This window comes from Ambystoma mexicanum, chromosome 7p (genome assembly GCF_040938575.1).
Source record: "Ambystoma mexicanum isolate Mex_15411 chromosome 7p, UKY_AmexF1_1, whole genome shotgun sequence".
Lineage (NCBI taxonomy): Eukaryota > Metazoa > Chordata > Amphibia > Caudata > Ambystomatidae > Ambystoma > Ambystoma mexicanum.
Window position 1 is genome coordinate 726,096,818 of NC_090939.1, and position 16,424 is coordinate 726,113,241.

The following is a 16,424-nucleotide window of genomic DNA, read 5'->3' on the forward strand; positions in this document are numbered from 1 at the left end:
CAACAGGTAAGTCTTAACATGGAGATTTAGCTTTCCTTATTCCCTTCTCTCTCACCTTTTGTTCTGGTCTTTTTCTCCCTAGGCGCTGGGGCGTGACTTCAAATCCGGATGATTGCTGCTGAACATGGAGGCGCCCTGTAAAGGTGAGTGGAATGCGGCGCTGCAGCGATCGACGCGATGAGCTTTTAAATAAAAGTCTTCCTTTTCAGGATTGTCGGCGAGATGTCTCCGGGATGCGGTTTTAGCAGTTAAGGACTTTTCCTTCTTCTGTTCTCTTCTTCTCTTCCTTTGCAGGTGATCCAGGATGCTGGCAGGCTTGGCAGAAGTCAGGATGCAGGAGCAGACACGGTGAGCGTCCAGCTGCTAGATGCAGAACAACGCGAAGCACGTGTGGCTGTTCGGGTGGGGTTTAAATAGCCTTGGAAGAAATTCCAGGTATGTATCCTTCCTCCAATCAGGTATGTATCCTTCCCCGACCACGCCCGGATGGTAAATTCGTCCCACAGGTAAAGTAGTTCCTTTCAGGCCTCAAGGAGGCCGGGATCCTGCAGCATGGTCTGCATCAGGTAAGTGCACCCAAGCACTTCCATAATGAGCCTGGCGCCATAGGCGCCAGGACACTGTCCAAAGGGCCCCTATATGGGGTTGCTGGGTCCTTCCTTGGGGACTGGATGTCCGCTTTCGGGGACGCAGGGCTTGAACCGGCTCCCCGGGAGCGGGCATCATGACAATGACGCCCAGTTGCAACATTTCATCCACTTCAGCCTGAATGGCATCTCTTCGTGCTTCTGGAAGCCTATATGGTCATACTCGTACTGTCTGTGAAGGATCGGTATTAATGGAATGCTCAACCAGAGTCATCTTTCCCGGGAAATAAGAGAATACATGTTTTAATGGTTTTAGGTATTCTTTTAGCTAATTTTTTTCTTTTTGGCTGAGTTGAGCTCCTAACTGTTCTGAATGAAACGCGGACTGGTCTGGGTCTACCATGAGGTTCTGTACTCTTGGAGGTGATGGGTTGGGTTCATTCCATTCTTTCAGGAGGTTTACACGATAGTTCTGTCTTTTCTCCTTTCTATCCGCTTGTTCAACCAAATAGTTCACTAGTCCGAGTACTGCTACTTTTTTATATGGCCCCCTCCACTGTGCTAACATTTTGTTATGTGATGTAGGGAGTAATACCAGGACTTTATCACTCATTTGGAAAGTGCAGACTCTGTTATGTCTGTTGTAATATTTCTCCTGGCTAGCTGAGTGCTGGCCAAGTTCTCATGTACTAGCTCTCTTAACTTCGTAAGGTGTGATCTTAAGTGCAAGACATAGTTAGTAAGGGCTTCTCTTCTTTTTGCTCCTCCCATTCACTTTTTGCTATGTCTAATATAGTTCGGGGTCTGTGGCCGAACAGCAGTTCGAATGGTGAAAAGCCGGTGGATGATTGTAGGGTGTCTCTCAGCACAATGAGTACTCAAGGTATTACCTGATCACAGTCTTTTCCTGTGGGGGCTGTCACTCTTCTGAGCATTTGTTTAACTGTTTTGTTGTAACGTTCAACAAGACCATCCATTTGGGGATGGTACACAGAAGTGCGTATTTGTTTTATGCGAAGCTGCTGACAAACCCTCTGCATTATTCCGGAGACACAATTCCTCCCCTGGTCTTTCACTATTTCAGCAGGTAACCCCGCCCTAGCAAAGTAGGGTACCAGTTGATTAAACACTTGAGCAGCGCTTATCCCCCTCATTGGGAAAGCCTACTTATACCTGGTGGCGTAATCCACAACAACTAGTAAAAATTGGTGCCCATGGCTGTTTGGCTCTAGAGGTCCGACTATGCCCATTCCGATTCTATAGAACAGTCCTTTGATGAGAGGCATGGGTTTCAAGGGAGCCCGTAGTGGCTTAGAGGGGTTGGTCTTCTGGCAAGTGGGACATTCTTCACAGTATTTAGCTATTTCTCGGTACACTCCTGGCCAGTAAAATCTTTTCAAACGGTTTTCTTGTGTTTTTTCTCTTCCCAAATGACCTCCTGTCGCTTCGTCGTGTTCCAGTTTAAGTACAGTTGATCTGAACCCGAGAGGTACCAGCAATTGTTCTACTTCCTTCTTAGGTTGGTCCGTCGTAACTCTAATCAGTCTACTGTTTGTCTTAAACCAGGGATACCCTGTTGTGCTCGTTGGGCTGACTTGTGCTAGTTCTCTCACACTCTTTAGGGTAGGGCCTGTCAACAGTTCACTCCGGAAAGTTGTTTTTCTATCTTCCGGTAGCCAGTCTATCAGAGCACTGAGCTTGTGCTTTTCTGCCCAGTTTTTCTATTCCATTCTCACCTCCCTGCCCCACTTACTTCTTGACGGATTGCTGTCTGCTCGCTGCCGCTGTCCAGGAGCCCCTGCCTTTGTGTTCCATCCACTTGCACCTCCACTAGGTACAGTTCTCGCCGGCGTCGAAACTCCCGACCTTGGACATAACCTATTTCCATAGGTTCTGACTTTATCTTCCTGGGGCAGAACCTGGCAATGTGACCCATTCGACACAATCAAAACACTGAGGCTGAAGATTCACAATGGGTCAGCCTGTTCCTCTAGGTTCTCGCCGTAAAGTCTTTGTCTCAGTGTTGGCAGTCCCCCTGGCTGGGGTTGGTTTGATTGGCTTGGTCGTAGGTGGCCGAGAACCACTGGCCTTCTGGAAGGCTAAGGCTATGTTGATTGCCTCAACCAAAATGCTTCATTGGCGCCGGAAGTGCCTCTATACATTGACCCAGCTTGATCTTCTCACTCATTTCTGGCACAGTGCGTGTAGCAGGCTTGAGCCATTTTTCCGTTAGGTTGTGTATTCTGTAGTAGAGTTGCTGGGGTGTTTCCCCTGGACGCAGTTTTGTCTCTCTCAGTCTTAGTCGATATGCTTCCTCGTCTACGCCCATCCTTTCCAGGATGGTTTTCTTCATCTGGACATAAGACGAGTCACCAGCGTGGTTTGCTGCCTGGTAGGCCCCTTGCATAGATTCCGTCAGCAAGGGGCTATGAAATGGCCCCATTTCTCCACTGGCCATTGTGAGCTACGGGCCACCCTCTCAAAGTTAGTAAAGAAATAGCTTGGGTCTTCCCCTGCTTGATACTTCTGTAAAACATTTGTTGGAGCATGTCTGTCCTCTGGAAACTATTGCTTCGGTGACGAGCTTCAGGGCATCTTGATTAGCCATCTGTAGCTGCATGGCTTGTTGCAAGGCCTGTCAGTTTGGGCCTTGTGGCTTTGTACCTGTATCAGTTGCTGCAGCTGCTGTTGTCCATCTGCCAAGGCCTTAATTATGCCCTCCATGGTAAGTTTCAGGACCCCACTTCTGACACCAAAATATGTAATGAGATACTGGACCACTGAAGTGCCTGAACAAAATTCCGGTTATATTAAAGAAAAAATTAAATAGAAGCAAAAGTCGATCTTTAGAAGTTCTTTCTTTTTTTCTCAGTAGGGCAAAAAGAAAATAAAACGGCCACAAAAAAAAACTCAGTGTCCTCTGGAAACTTCCAATATAAGTGTAAACTCTCTGGCTCTTGGTCCTCCTAATCCTCGTAAACCCAGCAGTGTTCAGGTGCTTTCTCCTCCAAGTTCTGTTGGTTCTAAAAAGCATGTAAAAGAACACAATAGTCTCTGGTTGGTTTCTGCCTTAAATAGTGGCTGGTGGCTTATTGCCTAATCAGGATCAAGCATACATTGAAGGTTACAAAAAAAAAACAAGCCCCGCCCCTTTCTTCTCTCCACTCGGTCCACCGTACTTCCTCGCCTTGTGGCTTCTGTGTTAGCAGCCTGGCGTCCCTTCCCTCATTTGGATTCTCTACAGGTAGGCTATTTTTACCCGCTCTGGGGTTTTGTGTATTTAGTGAACGGAACACTCGAGGTGTAATGTCGTGGACATGGTCCACGTGTGTGGTTGTATCCGTTGTGATGGTCTTTTCCCTCTCATCCTCCCCACGTGTCTGTGCGTTGGTGGCGTTATGCAGATCACAAGCTTTGTCCATTTCTTTTCTGCCTGCGACAGCTGTTTTGAATGGCGGTGCTCCTTTCTTCGGTGTTGCAGTGGTGGCCTAGTTAGGCTTCAGTGTTCTGGTTTCTTGTATTGCATCCCGGCCCGCTTTAGTCTATAGGGCTCACGCCCCGTTGGCGTCTATCCACCCTGCCTGCTCCCCTCTCTGAATATCGGACAATACCAGCAGTGCTGCTTCTTCTGGTTGCGCGCCAATGAGTCGGTCCAGTGTTTTTTGGCGGCCCCACCACTCGCCGTCTCGGGTATCATGCACTCGTTCCGTGCTGTTCGCCACTCGAGTAGCCCTTACAATCATGAAACATTTTTAAATGTAAAAACCATTGGAATTCAGTGAAAAAAACATTGTTAAAGGAACATTAGGGTTCAGATGCACCAATAAAAACCTATGAAATTCAGTGAAGAAAATACTGTTAAAGGAACTATAATAAAGCTGCTTCTTGGACACTTTCTCAGGTTCCTTAAGTTAGGCTTTATTGTAAGTTACATTAAGATGGTACAGAGCAAACCACTGAGTGCCATCAACCAGGCTGACTTGTTCGAACTGACTCTGGCTAGAACCTTAGGGAAGAGGAAAAGGATCCACAGTAGGAATCCTCCCGTCCCCTGCACACTATATAGGTGCGCCCAATTGGCAGTTAGTCATTAGTTTGGAATAATCACAAATACTTTTTCAACAATACATTATTTCCATGTCTCCATTCAATGAAAAGTATATATGCACAGTTTATCTAAAACAAAGGCACTTTAATCATGGAAGGATATATAAATAAACAAAACACATCCCATAGTCCGATGTCAAAGGCTGCCGTGTTTCGAGGTAATCCCTCTTCTTCAGAAGCCTAATAGGATTGTTGATAGATGTCATACATAAAGGAAAAAACACACAATGATTTGCGTTACAATCCGACCATAAGAATTTGGTCATTTACATTAGAAATATAACTTGTAAATCAGGCTGGTCTAGTACAATCCTTGAGATATCAATATATTCACAATAGCTCAAGCTAGCTGCCTTCATGCATAGGGTCATGTTCTACTAGCAAACCTATTTAGATGCCTCAAGTGCACAGATAGCTGTGACTGGTATCTCATGTGGTTGCTAAATCTCCACCGATCATGGTGTCTAGGGAATTGTTCATACACTTTTCTGGAGAGCTAATGAGGTGAATGAAACCAGTCAATGTAGGTAGGGACAGCTCAAACATAATATTTGTGGATTCAAGAAGACGCTGACAGTAAACCGAGTGAGTGTAAAAGTTATGGTGGTGGTGCATCAGAGGACGGGCCTCAGAAACTCTTACTGCAAATCCATAACATGCTCCTAAAATGTAAAAAACGAGTGGATCTAAGGGGAGCTAACTCTAACGTAATATTAATGGATTACAAAAGTCAAAGATTTTTCTAAATACGGGTAAAGGGCTTTAGACTCCGACATAAGTCTCATATTACAAATGAGAAAAGCACTCACCGATGGGTGCAAAATCTTCATCTAAAAACGCGCATGGAACCCCATGGCACGTGCAGAATATCGGAGGTCTGGTAAACTAGAGGATGTCTTGTTCAAAGACCCCGTTCTGATAACCGTTCGACACAATTAGAAAAAAATCAAAGGACAGTATCCAAAGAGGTCTATTAGTAGAGACAACTAATCAGTGAAAAAGAAAGTTGATGGAATGGTTAATAGATACTCACCCTCATTCATTCATAGTTTCGGGTGCTGACGCTGATGAGAAGTGAGGTAAAAGGGTGGCTGATGCTGCAACACGCAGTCAGTAGAGTGGCGAACACCTCAGGCTGTGATCTCTACAGTTAAAAAATGTAAGAACAGCCGATGAGTCCGCTAGTTCGAGGGATAGCCTAATAGTATTAACGGGTGAAGTTAAAGCAAAGAATTGTACCTCGGAGACTTGAGCCTTTTCTAATATAGAGATCCGACTCTAGACGCTGTCTCAGTATCCAAGGGAATGGCCGTCTGTGACATTCGAGAGTAAAGCGCTGAGAAGACCAGGGCTCAGCTATGGCACAAGGTTTTGAATCACCTCACCAATATTTTGAGCATACCGTACATTATTTTGCTATATATGTGACAGGATCATGACCCTGTCAAAGCGAGAGCCCCTTCTCATTCTGTGGCAGGAGAATACCTAAAGCAAAAATCAGAACCAATCCTGCCTCAAATATGTGAAGTGCAAGTTGGGTGGTCTCCAGTCCCTTCAAATCCACCATGTGCAGCAAATCTCATGACTGGTACCACTCTGTACCGCTTAAGGCCGTTGTTGGCCACCATTTTGTCTTTTCCATTTCAGGACCGCATCTCCCAGAAACAACCTACCTCAACTACAGAAAAACAAACCTTTAAGCCCATAGCATGACAGGAAAACCCCAGAAACTGGCTGTAAAACTGCCCTGGGAAAGAGGGAGTAGCATAAAGAGTTTTTTAAAGCATCTCAACTGGGTCTTTGGGAAAGACAGGCACAGATTGATGCAAGGTGTCCGGTGAGCGCTGTAACCCATAGGAAGGGGGGAACGGCACAGATTGAATATCCCTGCACTATAAAAGTTGACATCAGGAGAGGCAGGGTGTAGGTTGTACGGGTGAGTCTGCAGGAGGAGCTTGAGGTGGACCGAGAGATCAGGCAATGGACGGACAAAGAAGCAGGGTTTTGGAGAGTTGGTGGCAGAGTTTAGCAGAAATTAGGTAATTGTGAAAGAGAGTGGTACCCGTTGGTCATAGTGTAGTGTAGTGCAGGAAGTGGGGATTGGGATGCATAGATGGTGTGTGAGAAAGAGATCTAGAGATGTGTAGGAGATTTTAGTGGAGTAGTAGTTAGTGTGTGAGAGAGAGAGTGGTAGGAGAGAGTAAGGCTAGTAGAGAAGGGTGTAGAAGTGAGGTGCGATGAGAGGCGGGGAGGAGAGAAATGGGGATGGGGCATGAGGAAATGTGGTTAAAGGATGAGCAGGGCACCATATTCCAGCATTTTCAGAAGAGAGTAGTGTGAAGGAGATGCATTTTCAGAAGAAAGAGTAGTGTGAAAGAGAGGATAGCAGAGTGAAGGAAGCGTAGTAGTAGTGCAGAGGAAGTGATAGCAGCAGTATGATGGGCAGAGTAGCAACATCAAAGGGCAAGGAAGGGACTTGTAGTGTGGGAGTGATCGGAGGGAAGTGAGGAAAGGCAGAGTCATTGTAGCAGTGAGTTTAGTAGCAGTTAGAGTAGTAGTGGCTGTATTGGTGGGAGAGTAGTAGCAATGTGAGGAAAGTAGTGTAGCTGTAGATTGGAGAGGCAGTGGTAGGATGGAGGTTGATCACATCGGAGGGAGAAGGTAGGTGGAGTGAGAGAAATATTGGAGAGAAAATGAAAAGTACATGGGGAGGAGAGAAGGTGGGCTAGTGGCAGGAGAATGGGAGTACGGAGAGGAGTAAAGAGGTAGAAGTCTCACACATACAGCACCACTAACCATTGCTAGTGTGGAACCAGACAGGATTAGACAGCCAGCATCTCAGGGACTCCCTAGTAGACCAGGTCAGTGGTAGCCAGTATGGGTTACCGGTCGGTAGCAGTAAACAGGGGTTTTACAGATGTCTGCTAGGGTGGGAATCCCTCGGGAGGTGAGAGAGGGATGGCCATAGTGCCACTTCCCCACCCCCCTTTTCCACTCAGCGCCCTTGACCAAACACATTTTCCTGACTACCATCATTGATCCAAGAGACAGTCCATATTTTGCAATCTATTTTCAGTAAAACCCTTGAAACGGTCTGACAAGTCTGCAGATTATTCAGCCTATCTGTGGCATTTATTTATTTTAATTTTCTATTAATTGTTTTAATGTGCACTTTGAATATTTGTACAGTGAATTTGTCCAGTAAACAGTACCTTTAACACATGCTTAATTGAGATGTATGATGTAGATATCATTTCAAGTACACAGCTTCAGAGCACCTATCATGTGATATGTTTTACAGTGTTTATTGTTATTAATGCATTTCATATTTCTTGTTATTATAAGAAATCATATAGTTTAAAGTCATTACTGTACTGTCAGTGGGACAAAAGAAAAGTAATAAAGTGAATTCCCCATTGAATACCCTTTCTCATTGAGAGAACGGGTCTCGTATTGTAGTAAAAGGTGCCTAGTCAACTGGACAATGTTACAAATGTCTTTTCTAAGCACTGTACTATAGACCACTACTGCACAGCAAAATCAAAAACTGGTGGGGGTCATGAGTCAGGGCCTGCTTGCAGGTGCCCATCACTGGTGAATGATGCCAAATCGCCTGAAAAGCGCACTCGCGTACCCCGGAATACACGTACCCCACTCGCGCCAGCCAAATCGCGTGAATAGCGCACTCGGGTACCTCGGAATACACGTACCTCGCTCGCGCCAGCCAAATCGCGTGATGTGCACACTCGCGTACCCCGGAATACACATACCCCGCTCGAGCCAGCCAAATCGTGTGATGTGCACACTCACGTACACCCTGATTCGTGCACCCGCATGGTGAGGAGCCATGTGCACACCCTGCAGGCAGCCCACACCACAGGGGACCCCCTACACCAGTCACCATGCCCTGCAGGCAGCCCACACCACAGGGGACCACCCATAACACTTGACCATGCCCCGCAGGCAGCCCACACCACAGGGGACTCCCCTACTCAGATCACCATGCCCCGCAGGCAGCCCATTCCACAGGGGGCCCCCCTACACCTGTCACCATGCCCTGCAGGCAGCCCACACCACAGGGGACCACCCATCACCCCTGACCATACCCCGCAGGCAGCCCACACCACACGGGACCACCCATCACCTCTGACCATGCCCCGCAGGCAGCCCACACCACAGGGGATCCCCCTACACCCGTGACCATGCCCCGCAGCCAGCAGACACCACAGAGGGGGACACCCCGACACCTGTCATCACACGCACAGCACTTTCCATGCGATTTGGCTGGCGCAAGCGGGATACGCGTATTGAAGGGGGTGCGCAAGGAGATTTTCACGTGATTTGGCTGGCCGTGCCGGGTACGCATATTTGTACGGTTACGGTAGGACATTTTGACGCGATTTGGAGGGCGCAAGCAGAGTATGCGTATTGAAGGGGGTGCGTGGGAGATTTTCACATGTTATGGATGGGGTGAGCGAGTACGCATATTGAAGGGGGTGCGCAGGGAGATTTTCACATGTTTTGGCTGGCGGGAGCGGGATACGCTCAGTTTTTCACGCGATTACGGTGTAGGTTGGAAGTATGCTGGTCCGGGGTTAGCGCGGTCCATTGCGTCGTATTGGGGATTTCTGAGGCTTTTTCTGGTGCAAGAGGCGCTCTTTGGGGCGTAACTGCCGCTGCTGGATGTTCGCTGCACCACGGCTGCAAATGGCTAGGGAAATCCATGAATACGTGGTGCGCCTAAATCCTGTTTTGCGCACGCTGCCTCTCTGCGCTAGGCGCGTGCGCTACTTTTGCGCTGAATGCTATGAATTGGCTCCATAAGTGCAATATTTTTGCAAGTTCAGGATGGGGATACATTTTAAAATGTAATGCTATTTTTGTATTTTGCTTCTATAGAAATTAATTGTTATACTGTGTATTCTTTCTAAGTTTCTTTTAGACTGTGGATTGAAATATGTAAATTGTTTTAAATGGCGAAAGGGTAAGCCAATCACTTAATACATTTTTTTTTAAAGTTCATGTATCCCCTGGACCCCATACCACAAATGAAGACATGTGCATCCTTATTGTTTTATTATATCTCAAAGTGGTTATAATTAGAGTTTCCACTACCAAGGCAGCTATATAATTTTTCCAGAAGGGAGGGTTCCTCCTTTCAGATGGCGCTGAACGATGATGTTCAGGTCCTGTTAGCAGAGATGCCTAATGCAGTACAAACCATGAGGGTGGCACTGTAGCAACCCTAGGAAATGAGCAGTGAGAATGAGACCGGTTGAAATAAGGCTGGACTGACTGGGCGATAGGGCGATTGGACTGTACTACAGACTTGCAGTATATAGGCTAATAATTTTTTTATTTACTTGATTTAATCGAATTAACGATTTTTACAAGATTATCGATGAAGACAAAATCCATGCGTTCTAAGTTCATGATCTCGTTAATCTTCAATTTTAAAAGAAAAATGACTTAAGTTCTTTATCAGTAGCAGTTCAACATCTTAAGTCACTCGGTGTTTACTAAAACACGTTTCATTATTTGGGCCGTCGCTATTACCCATTTTGTCTTGTCTGCGCTGATTAGTCTCTCCCACCACAGGGTTTCTTCATATAAGAAGACGCGAAGAGCAGCCTCAAATAACTCGCTCTTATGTTCTCCGCATGTCAGCAGTAAATGTCTTATAGTTTCAATCTGCTCCTTGTCCTCACAGAATCGACACTTATTTGTGTTTGACAAACCTCTGATGGCTAAAATGTCATTGGTTTGCAAAAGGTTGAGGCGTGCTCTTATAAAGATGTTTCATACAGATTTGTTAGGACATGTTTTCAAAAAATCTTGCGTGCAATTTAGTTTTCTTGTCTGACTTGGCAGATGAGATGACAATTTGTATTTCGGTGCTGCGTCGAATGTGACATTACAGTCTAGCTCTTCCATTTGCCTTTTGACTTTCATTGGGTTCTCAATCAGTTTTTTTTCCGAACTTTGCTAATATCCAACTCCATGACTTCCTTGTTCTGTTTTATGCGGATTAAGCAAGTGAAGACACCCTCAGCACCCCCTTGAAGTACACAGAATCGGAGTGCCCCAGGAGTGATGAAATTAGTGAGGGAGTATACTGCTATGAAAATATTGAAAGGGAACTATGAAATGAAAAAGACCACGACTTTATATTCTATTAAGGGAGGAGATTGGGTGAAAATTAGATTTCAGTAAACCAAATCGAAATGAAGCCTGCCCTTTTAAGTAAGAAGAGTGGGCAGTAAGAAGAGTGGGCAGCGAGAGTAAGAGTAGCCCTATACCAATCACAGGCAAAACGCGCATGCTCTTAAAGAACTTAATTTGCAAGATGTAGAAGCGGCCTCGTGAATCGAGAGACTCTGAGGCGCAGACTCCTAGGAACATGGTGGCGAATGAAAGCATTAGGCCAACGAGTAGTGAAACTGCCAAGGCATCATCAGGCCAAGGACATTCTATGAACAAAGACGATTAACCCCTTAAGTACTAAGGACGAGTATGCTCGTCCTTTTTGCATAGACTTGCATAATAGCCTGGCACTTAATGGAGCAGAATCGCCGAATGCCGTGCACCTTTCAAGACTTTGACATGTCAGACTTGACCATTTCCTTTTCCTTCTGCTCTTTAAGCAAGAGGAAGATGTTGTGAGGAGTCCTCTGTCTGCCCTCTGTGCAGCCACATGAGCTTGGGGAGAAGAGAGATAAATAAAAGGGTTGACTGAGTGGCTGAAAATGCACACAGCGGTGCGTGGGATAGCTGCAAAGCAAGCCGACATTATTTCCTGAAGAATGTAAATGAGGAAAATAAAATGTATACAGTTTTAAAATCTGTCGAACCGTTCTGAGGGTCTTTTGAGCCCTTCAGACTGAGTTAAAGACCTGAATCTGTGGGCTGCTATTCCAACCCTTCTATGGGCTGTGCTCGTTCTTGTAGGCCGCAGATTGTCCAATGGGAACAGCAATTAAGCATCCCAAGTGTTATTAGCATACATACATTGTGCCCCTGATGTTTTCCTGCCTACACACATGAATGAAGAGGACAGCCCTCACAGTTATTACAATAGTAATGTATACAAATGATTCAGACTATAAAATCGGTTTGCCCTCTGCTGTTTATTAAAATGTATTGTTTTATTATCTTGCGTGTGAAGTGCAGAATCAAATAATGTACCTAGACCATTGCAACTATGAAAAGTCAATTCAACAAAGCCCTGACATCTTGGGTATTGTGGGACTTGACTGCCCATGAGAAAGCACCCTAGTAAATGCTGCTGTAGAGGCACACAGGCAGCGCGCAAAATGTGAAAACAGAAGGCTGTAAACCTGGAAATGGCCCACGTGGCGAGCAAAGCTGCTGGCTCGTGCGGCTCGTGCCTGGAATTAGAATGAGACTGCAGCTAACGGCCAGGTGCACGCCGGGGCCCTGTGCAACAAACACCAGCGCAGCTCGGTCATGCAGCAGACGCTGCTCTCCTCATTATAGGTATCCGAGATAATGGTGAATAGTCACGTTATGGGAAGTGTGATGCGTATGTGAGTTTACTGTACGAAACATTTACTGTAAGTTTCAAATGAAAATATAAAACTATTTGAATTAACGCTCAGTGAAAATGTAAACCTTAATTGCATTCATGAAAATCTGGACATGCTGTGTGTAAAACGGTGGTCAGAATCGCAATGAGAAATGCAGTTTACCAGTATCGTAGGTGCCAGGGGGTGAAGCGGCACCAGTAAGCCATCATGGGATGGTTAATGTTTTCAGTGAAGGGTCCTACACATTTCCTCAAATCAGCGCAAGCGACCTAACGTAGCTCAAAAGAATTCTGGGTGGCTCTGAGGGTCTCCCCTTCACACCCATGAGAAAAGTTTTTTAAATCTATTTGCTGTAATGATACATTTTGCAGCACAATTTATGAGAAAAACGAGACAAGGCGCCATACAATTATAATTATTTTGCTAGTCAACCATGACAAATATCCATTAAAATTAATTTTTCATGGGCAGTCATGCCTGGTGAATATTTTGAGTGGCGAAATCTAAATATTTCCTCAAATTCGCGCGAGCGGGTGAGCGTATCGAGGAAGCCCAAAATAACTAAGCGATGTTCCACCCACATCTCTGAGAACATGTTTTAAAATTATCTGCTGAAATTATGTATTTTGCAGCACAATTTTTGAGAAAAATGTGATACAAAGCCATATAATTGACTCTTGTTTCTCTAGGGAAACATAAAAAAATCCATAAAATGTCATGATTCATAGGCAGTCAAGCCTGGTGAATATTTTGAGTGGAGGAAACCTGTGGCATAAGCTTCATGCAGGTGATTTACAGTGACCATTAACTTTAAATCACACGGATTAAGCTGCTGCCACGATCTGTCCATGCCAGTAATCATTACTGGCATTGATAGGTTTGGGCAGTAGCGTCACGCATGTGATTTAAAGCTAATAGTGACTTTAAAATCACATGTATGAAGCTGCTGCATAACCTATCTATACCAGTAGCCATTATTGGCATAGATGGTGTGTGGTAGCAGCTTTCTTCATGCATGTGATTTACAGTGACCGTTATCTTTAAATTGCGTGCATGAACCTACCTATCCATGCCAATAATGGTCATTTTATCATTTAAAGTGATCACCGGCATAGATGGCAGTACTGGTCCCTTTAAATTACAGGAAGCTCCTGCTACAACCCATCTAAGCCAGACATGGTTACTATAAATCACATGCATGAAGCTGCTGGCACAACCTGTTAATGCCAGCAGTCTTTGCAAGGTGTTTACACTGACCAAACTATATATATATATATATATATATATATATATATATATATATTGTCAATTCTACCTTCAGGTAGCCAAGTCGAGCTGCACTCTCCATAAAGCCATGCTTGCCCAGTTTCCACCAAACAGCAAACAAAAAAGGGGGGGGGGGAAATAAAACTCCACACCAACCGTTTTCCGTTTTGTTGATTTTCTTCTTTTATTGATCCACACGGGAAAGAAATATTAAAAACTATGAAAATCCATTTTAGAAAATAGAGAGTATGACCCCAGTGTGGGTCCTCCCAAGTGCAACACTCGAGGCGTTAAAATACAGAAACTTTAAAACCGACTATTTGATCTCGTATATCGTATCGGGGCACCTATTCATTATTTAGGAATCGTGAAGGGAATATAAATACTAATTTTGCATAGCATAAGGTAAGCAGAGTAAACATATAGTTGCTTTTTCAATGGAGATGTGCCAAAAAGGGGGACAGAAACATTCCTTTAGCTGCCCAGAAAGGTGTATAACTCTTCATCAATGTTATGCCCGTTGGGCTGTTTACTTTCAAAATCTAGTATACACCTTGTTTCTTTTTGTCTCAGCTGCTTCTCCTTGTCACCTCCCCGGGGGCCCAACTCTATTTTATACACCCCAAAGAATTTGAAACTGTCTATTTCTTTGTTATGACATTCATAGAAATGTTTAGCCATGGGGTAGTTCACGTCGTTGTGTGTGATGGCTCGCACATGCTGTTGTATTCGAATCTTTAACTTGCATTTTGTGCTGCCGATATAGTATTTATTGCATGCACAGGTGAGGGCATAGACTACATAGTCTGTTTCACAGGTGATCCGTTGTTTGATCTCTGTTTTGTGTCCTGTCACTGGATGTTTAAAAGTGTCGCCATCAATTGCAAATTTGCATATATTACAGCGTGTGCATTTGTGAAAGCCTTTCTTTTTCACTGTTAGCCAGTTTCCTTCTGTTTTTTCTTCTTCCTTGGCCATAAAACTGGGGACCAGCATATCTTTAAAAGACCTATTTCTTCTGAAAGTGACTTCGGGATGGGGTTTGAGGCTTTTGGCCAGATCCGGGTCAGTTAGCAAAATGCTCCAATGTTTCTGCAAAATGTGTTTGATGTTTTTTGACTGGTTGTCAAAAGTAAGTATGCATCGAGTGCTCTTTTCCCCTTCTAATCGATCTTTGTTCTTGTTTCCAGCTAATAAGGTGTGTCTCTCAATTGTTCTGGCTTTCAGGAAGGCTCTCTCAATGACTTTTTTGGGGTACATCTGCCTTTTGAAACCTGCTGCCGTCAATTTGCTTTCTCTATCGTAAGACTCCAAAGTGGTATTATTTCTTCTGAGTCTCACAAATTCTCCATAGGGGACACTCCAGATCACATGTTTAGGATGTCCACTATGTGCGTGTAGAGGAGTATTTGAGCCAGTCTTCTTTCGATGCAGGCATTGATAGGTTTGGGCAGTAGCGTCACGCATGTGATTTAAAGCTAATAGTGACTTTAAAATCACATGTATGAAGCTGCTGCATAACCTATCTATACCAGTAGCCATTATTGGCATAGATGGTGTGTGGTAGCAGCTTTCTTCATGCATGTGATTTACAGTGACCGTTATCTTTAAATTGCGTGCATGAACCTACCTATCCATGCCAATAATGGTCATTTTATCATTTAAAGTGATCACCGGCATAGATGGCAGTACTGGTCCCTTTAAATTACAGGAAGCTCCTGCTACAACCCATCTAAGCCAGACATGGTTACTATAAATCACATGCATGAAGCTGCTGGCACAACCTGTTAATGCCAGCAGTCTTTGCAAGGTGTTTACACTGACCAAACTATATATATATATATATATATATATATATATATATATATATATATATATATATATATATATATACACATAGTAAAACAACTTTGTTAAAGGGACATTATGGTTAAGTTGCGCTACTAAAAACCTATGAAATTCAGTGAAAAAAATGTTAAAGGGACGTTATGGTTCCAAGTAAAACCGAAAACCCCCTGAAATTCGCCAGGCATGGTAAGCTAAGCAACCATAACTCGCGCCACCACCGTGCACTGCTAAGCCTAACACCCAGGACATCAAAGATGACATCACAAATGTCATTGATGACATCACTGATGACATCACATGTCTGGCTCCCTCTTTTTTCCTTTACTGACATATGTAGGCCAGTAACAGTCAGGAACTAAACATTTAAAAAGTACTATACTTATAGACTTATACTTCAAATATGTTCTTACAGTAATTCACTTGTGGTTCACCCAAAGCATATGAAACATATACATAGGGGAAAACACAGACTTGGAAGACAGCAATGCTTTCTATGTATGAAGATGATCAGTAAGGTTATCAAAACTTTTTTATAGTTCTGCTATTTTTTTATTCCTGTACTTTCCCTGGATATGCTCATATTTGTATACATTGTACTCACACTACTTTCCTTAGGGTGTAGTCACATTATGTGATAGTTAAACATAGGTAAGTAGTAGCTTTGAAGCAAAGCAATCATTTCTGTGCATGAAGATAATCGGTTAGGTTATGAAGAATGTTTGGTAATACTGCTGTTTTTTTGTTTACTTTATTTTCCCTGTATATGCTCATATTTGTATATGTTGTTGTCTGTGTTTTGTTTGCAATACAATAATGCAATTATGTAGTAAGTGGGTTTTATTAGCTACTTGTTAAATGTTTCACAGTACGTAAAACTCTAATAAGAAAGCATTTATCATTTTACTATCTCCATGGCAAGATTATGATTATTGCACCTCCATCATGTATGCTACACACAATGCCTATGTTTCTACATGAGTAGCTTAGTATACTGGAAAGAACTTCATAATAGAATGCTATTTGGAATAATGCATTGCTTAATGCACTACGTACCTCACGATATTTATTC

General features: G+C 44.0%; 1 protein-coding gene across 7 annotated transcripts in view; it reads left to right on the forward strand.

Moving 5' to 3' along the window:
• REPS2 (RALBP1 associated Eps domain containing 2) overlaps window positions 1-16,424 on the forward strand; it is a 1,712,589-nt gene that overhangs the window by 914,301 nt on the left and 781,864 nt on the right. The window lies entirely within an intron of this gene.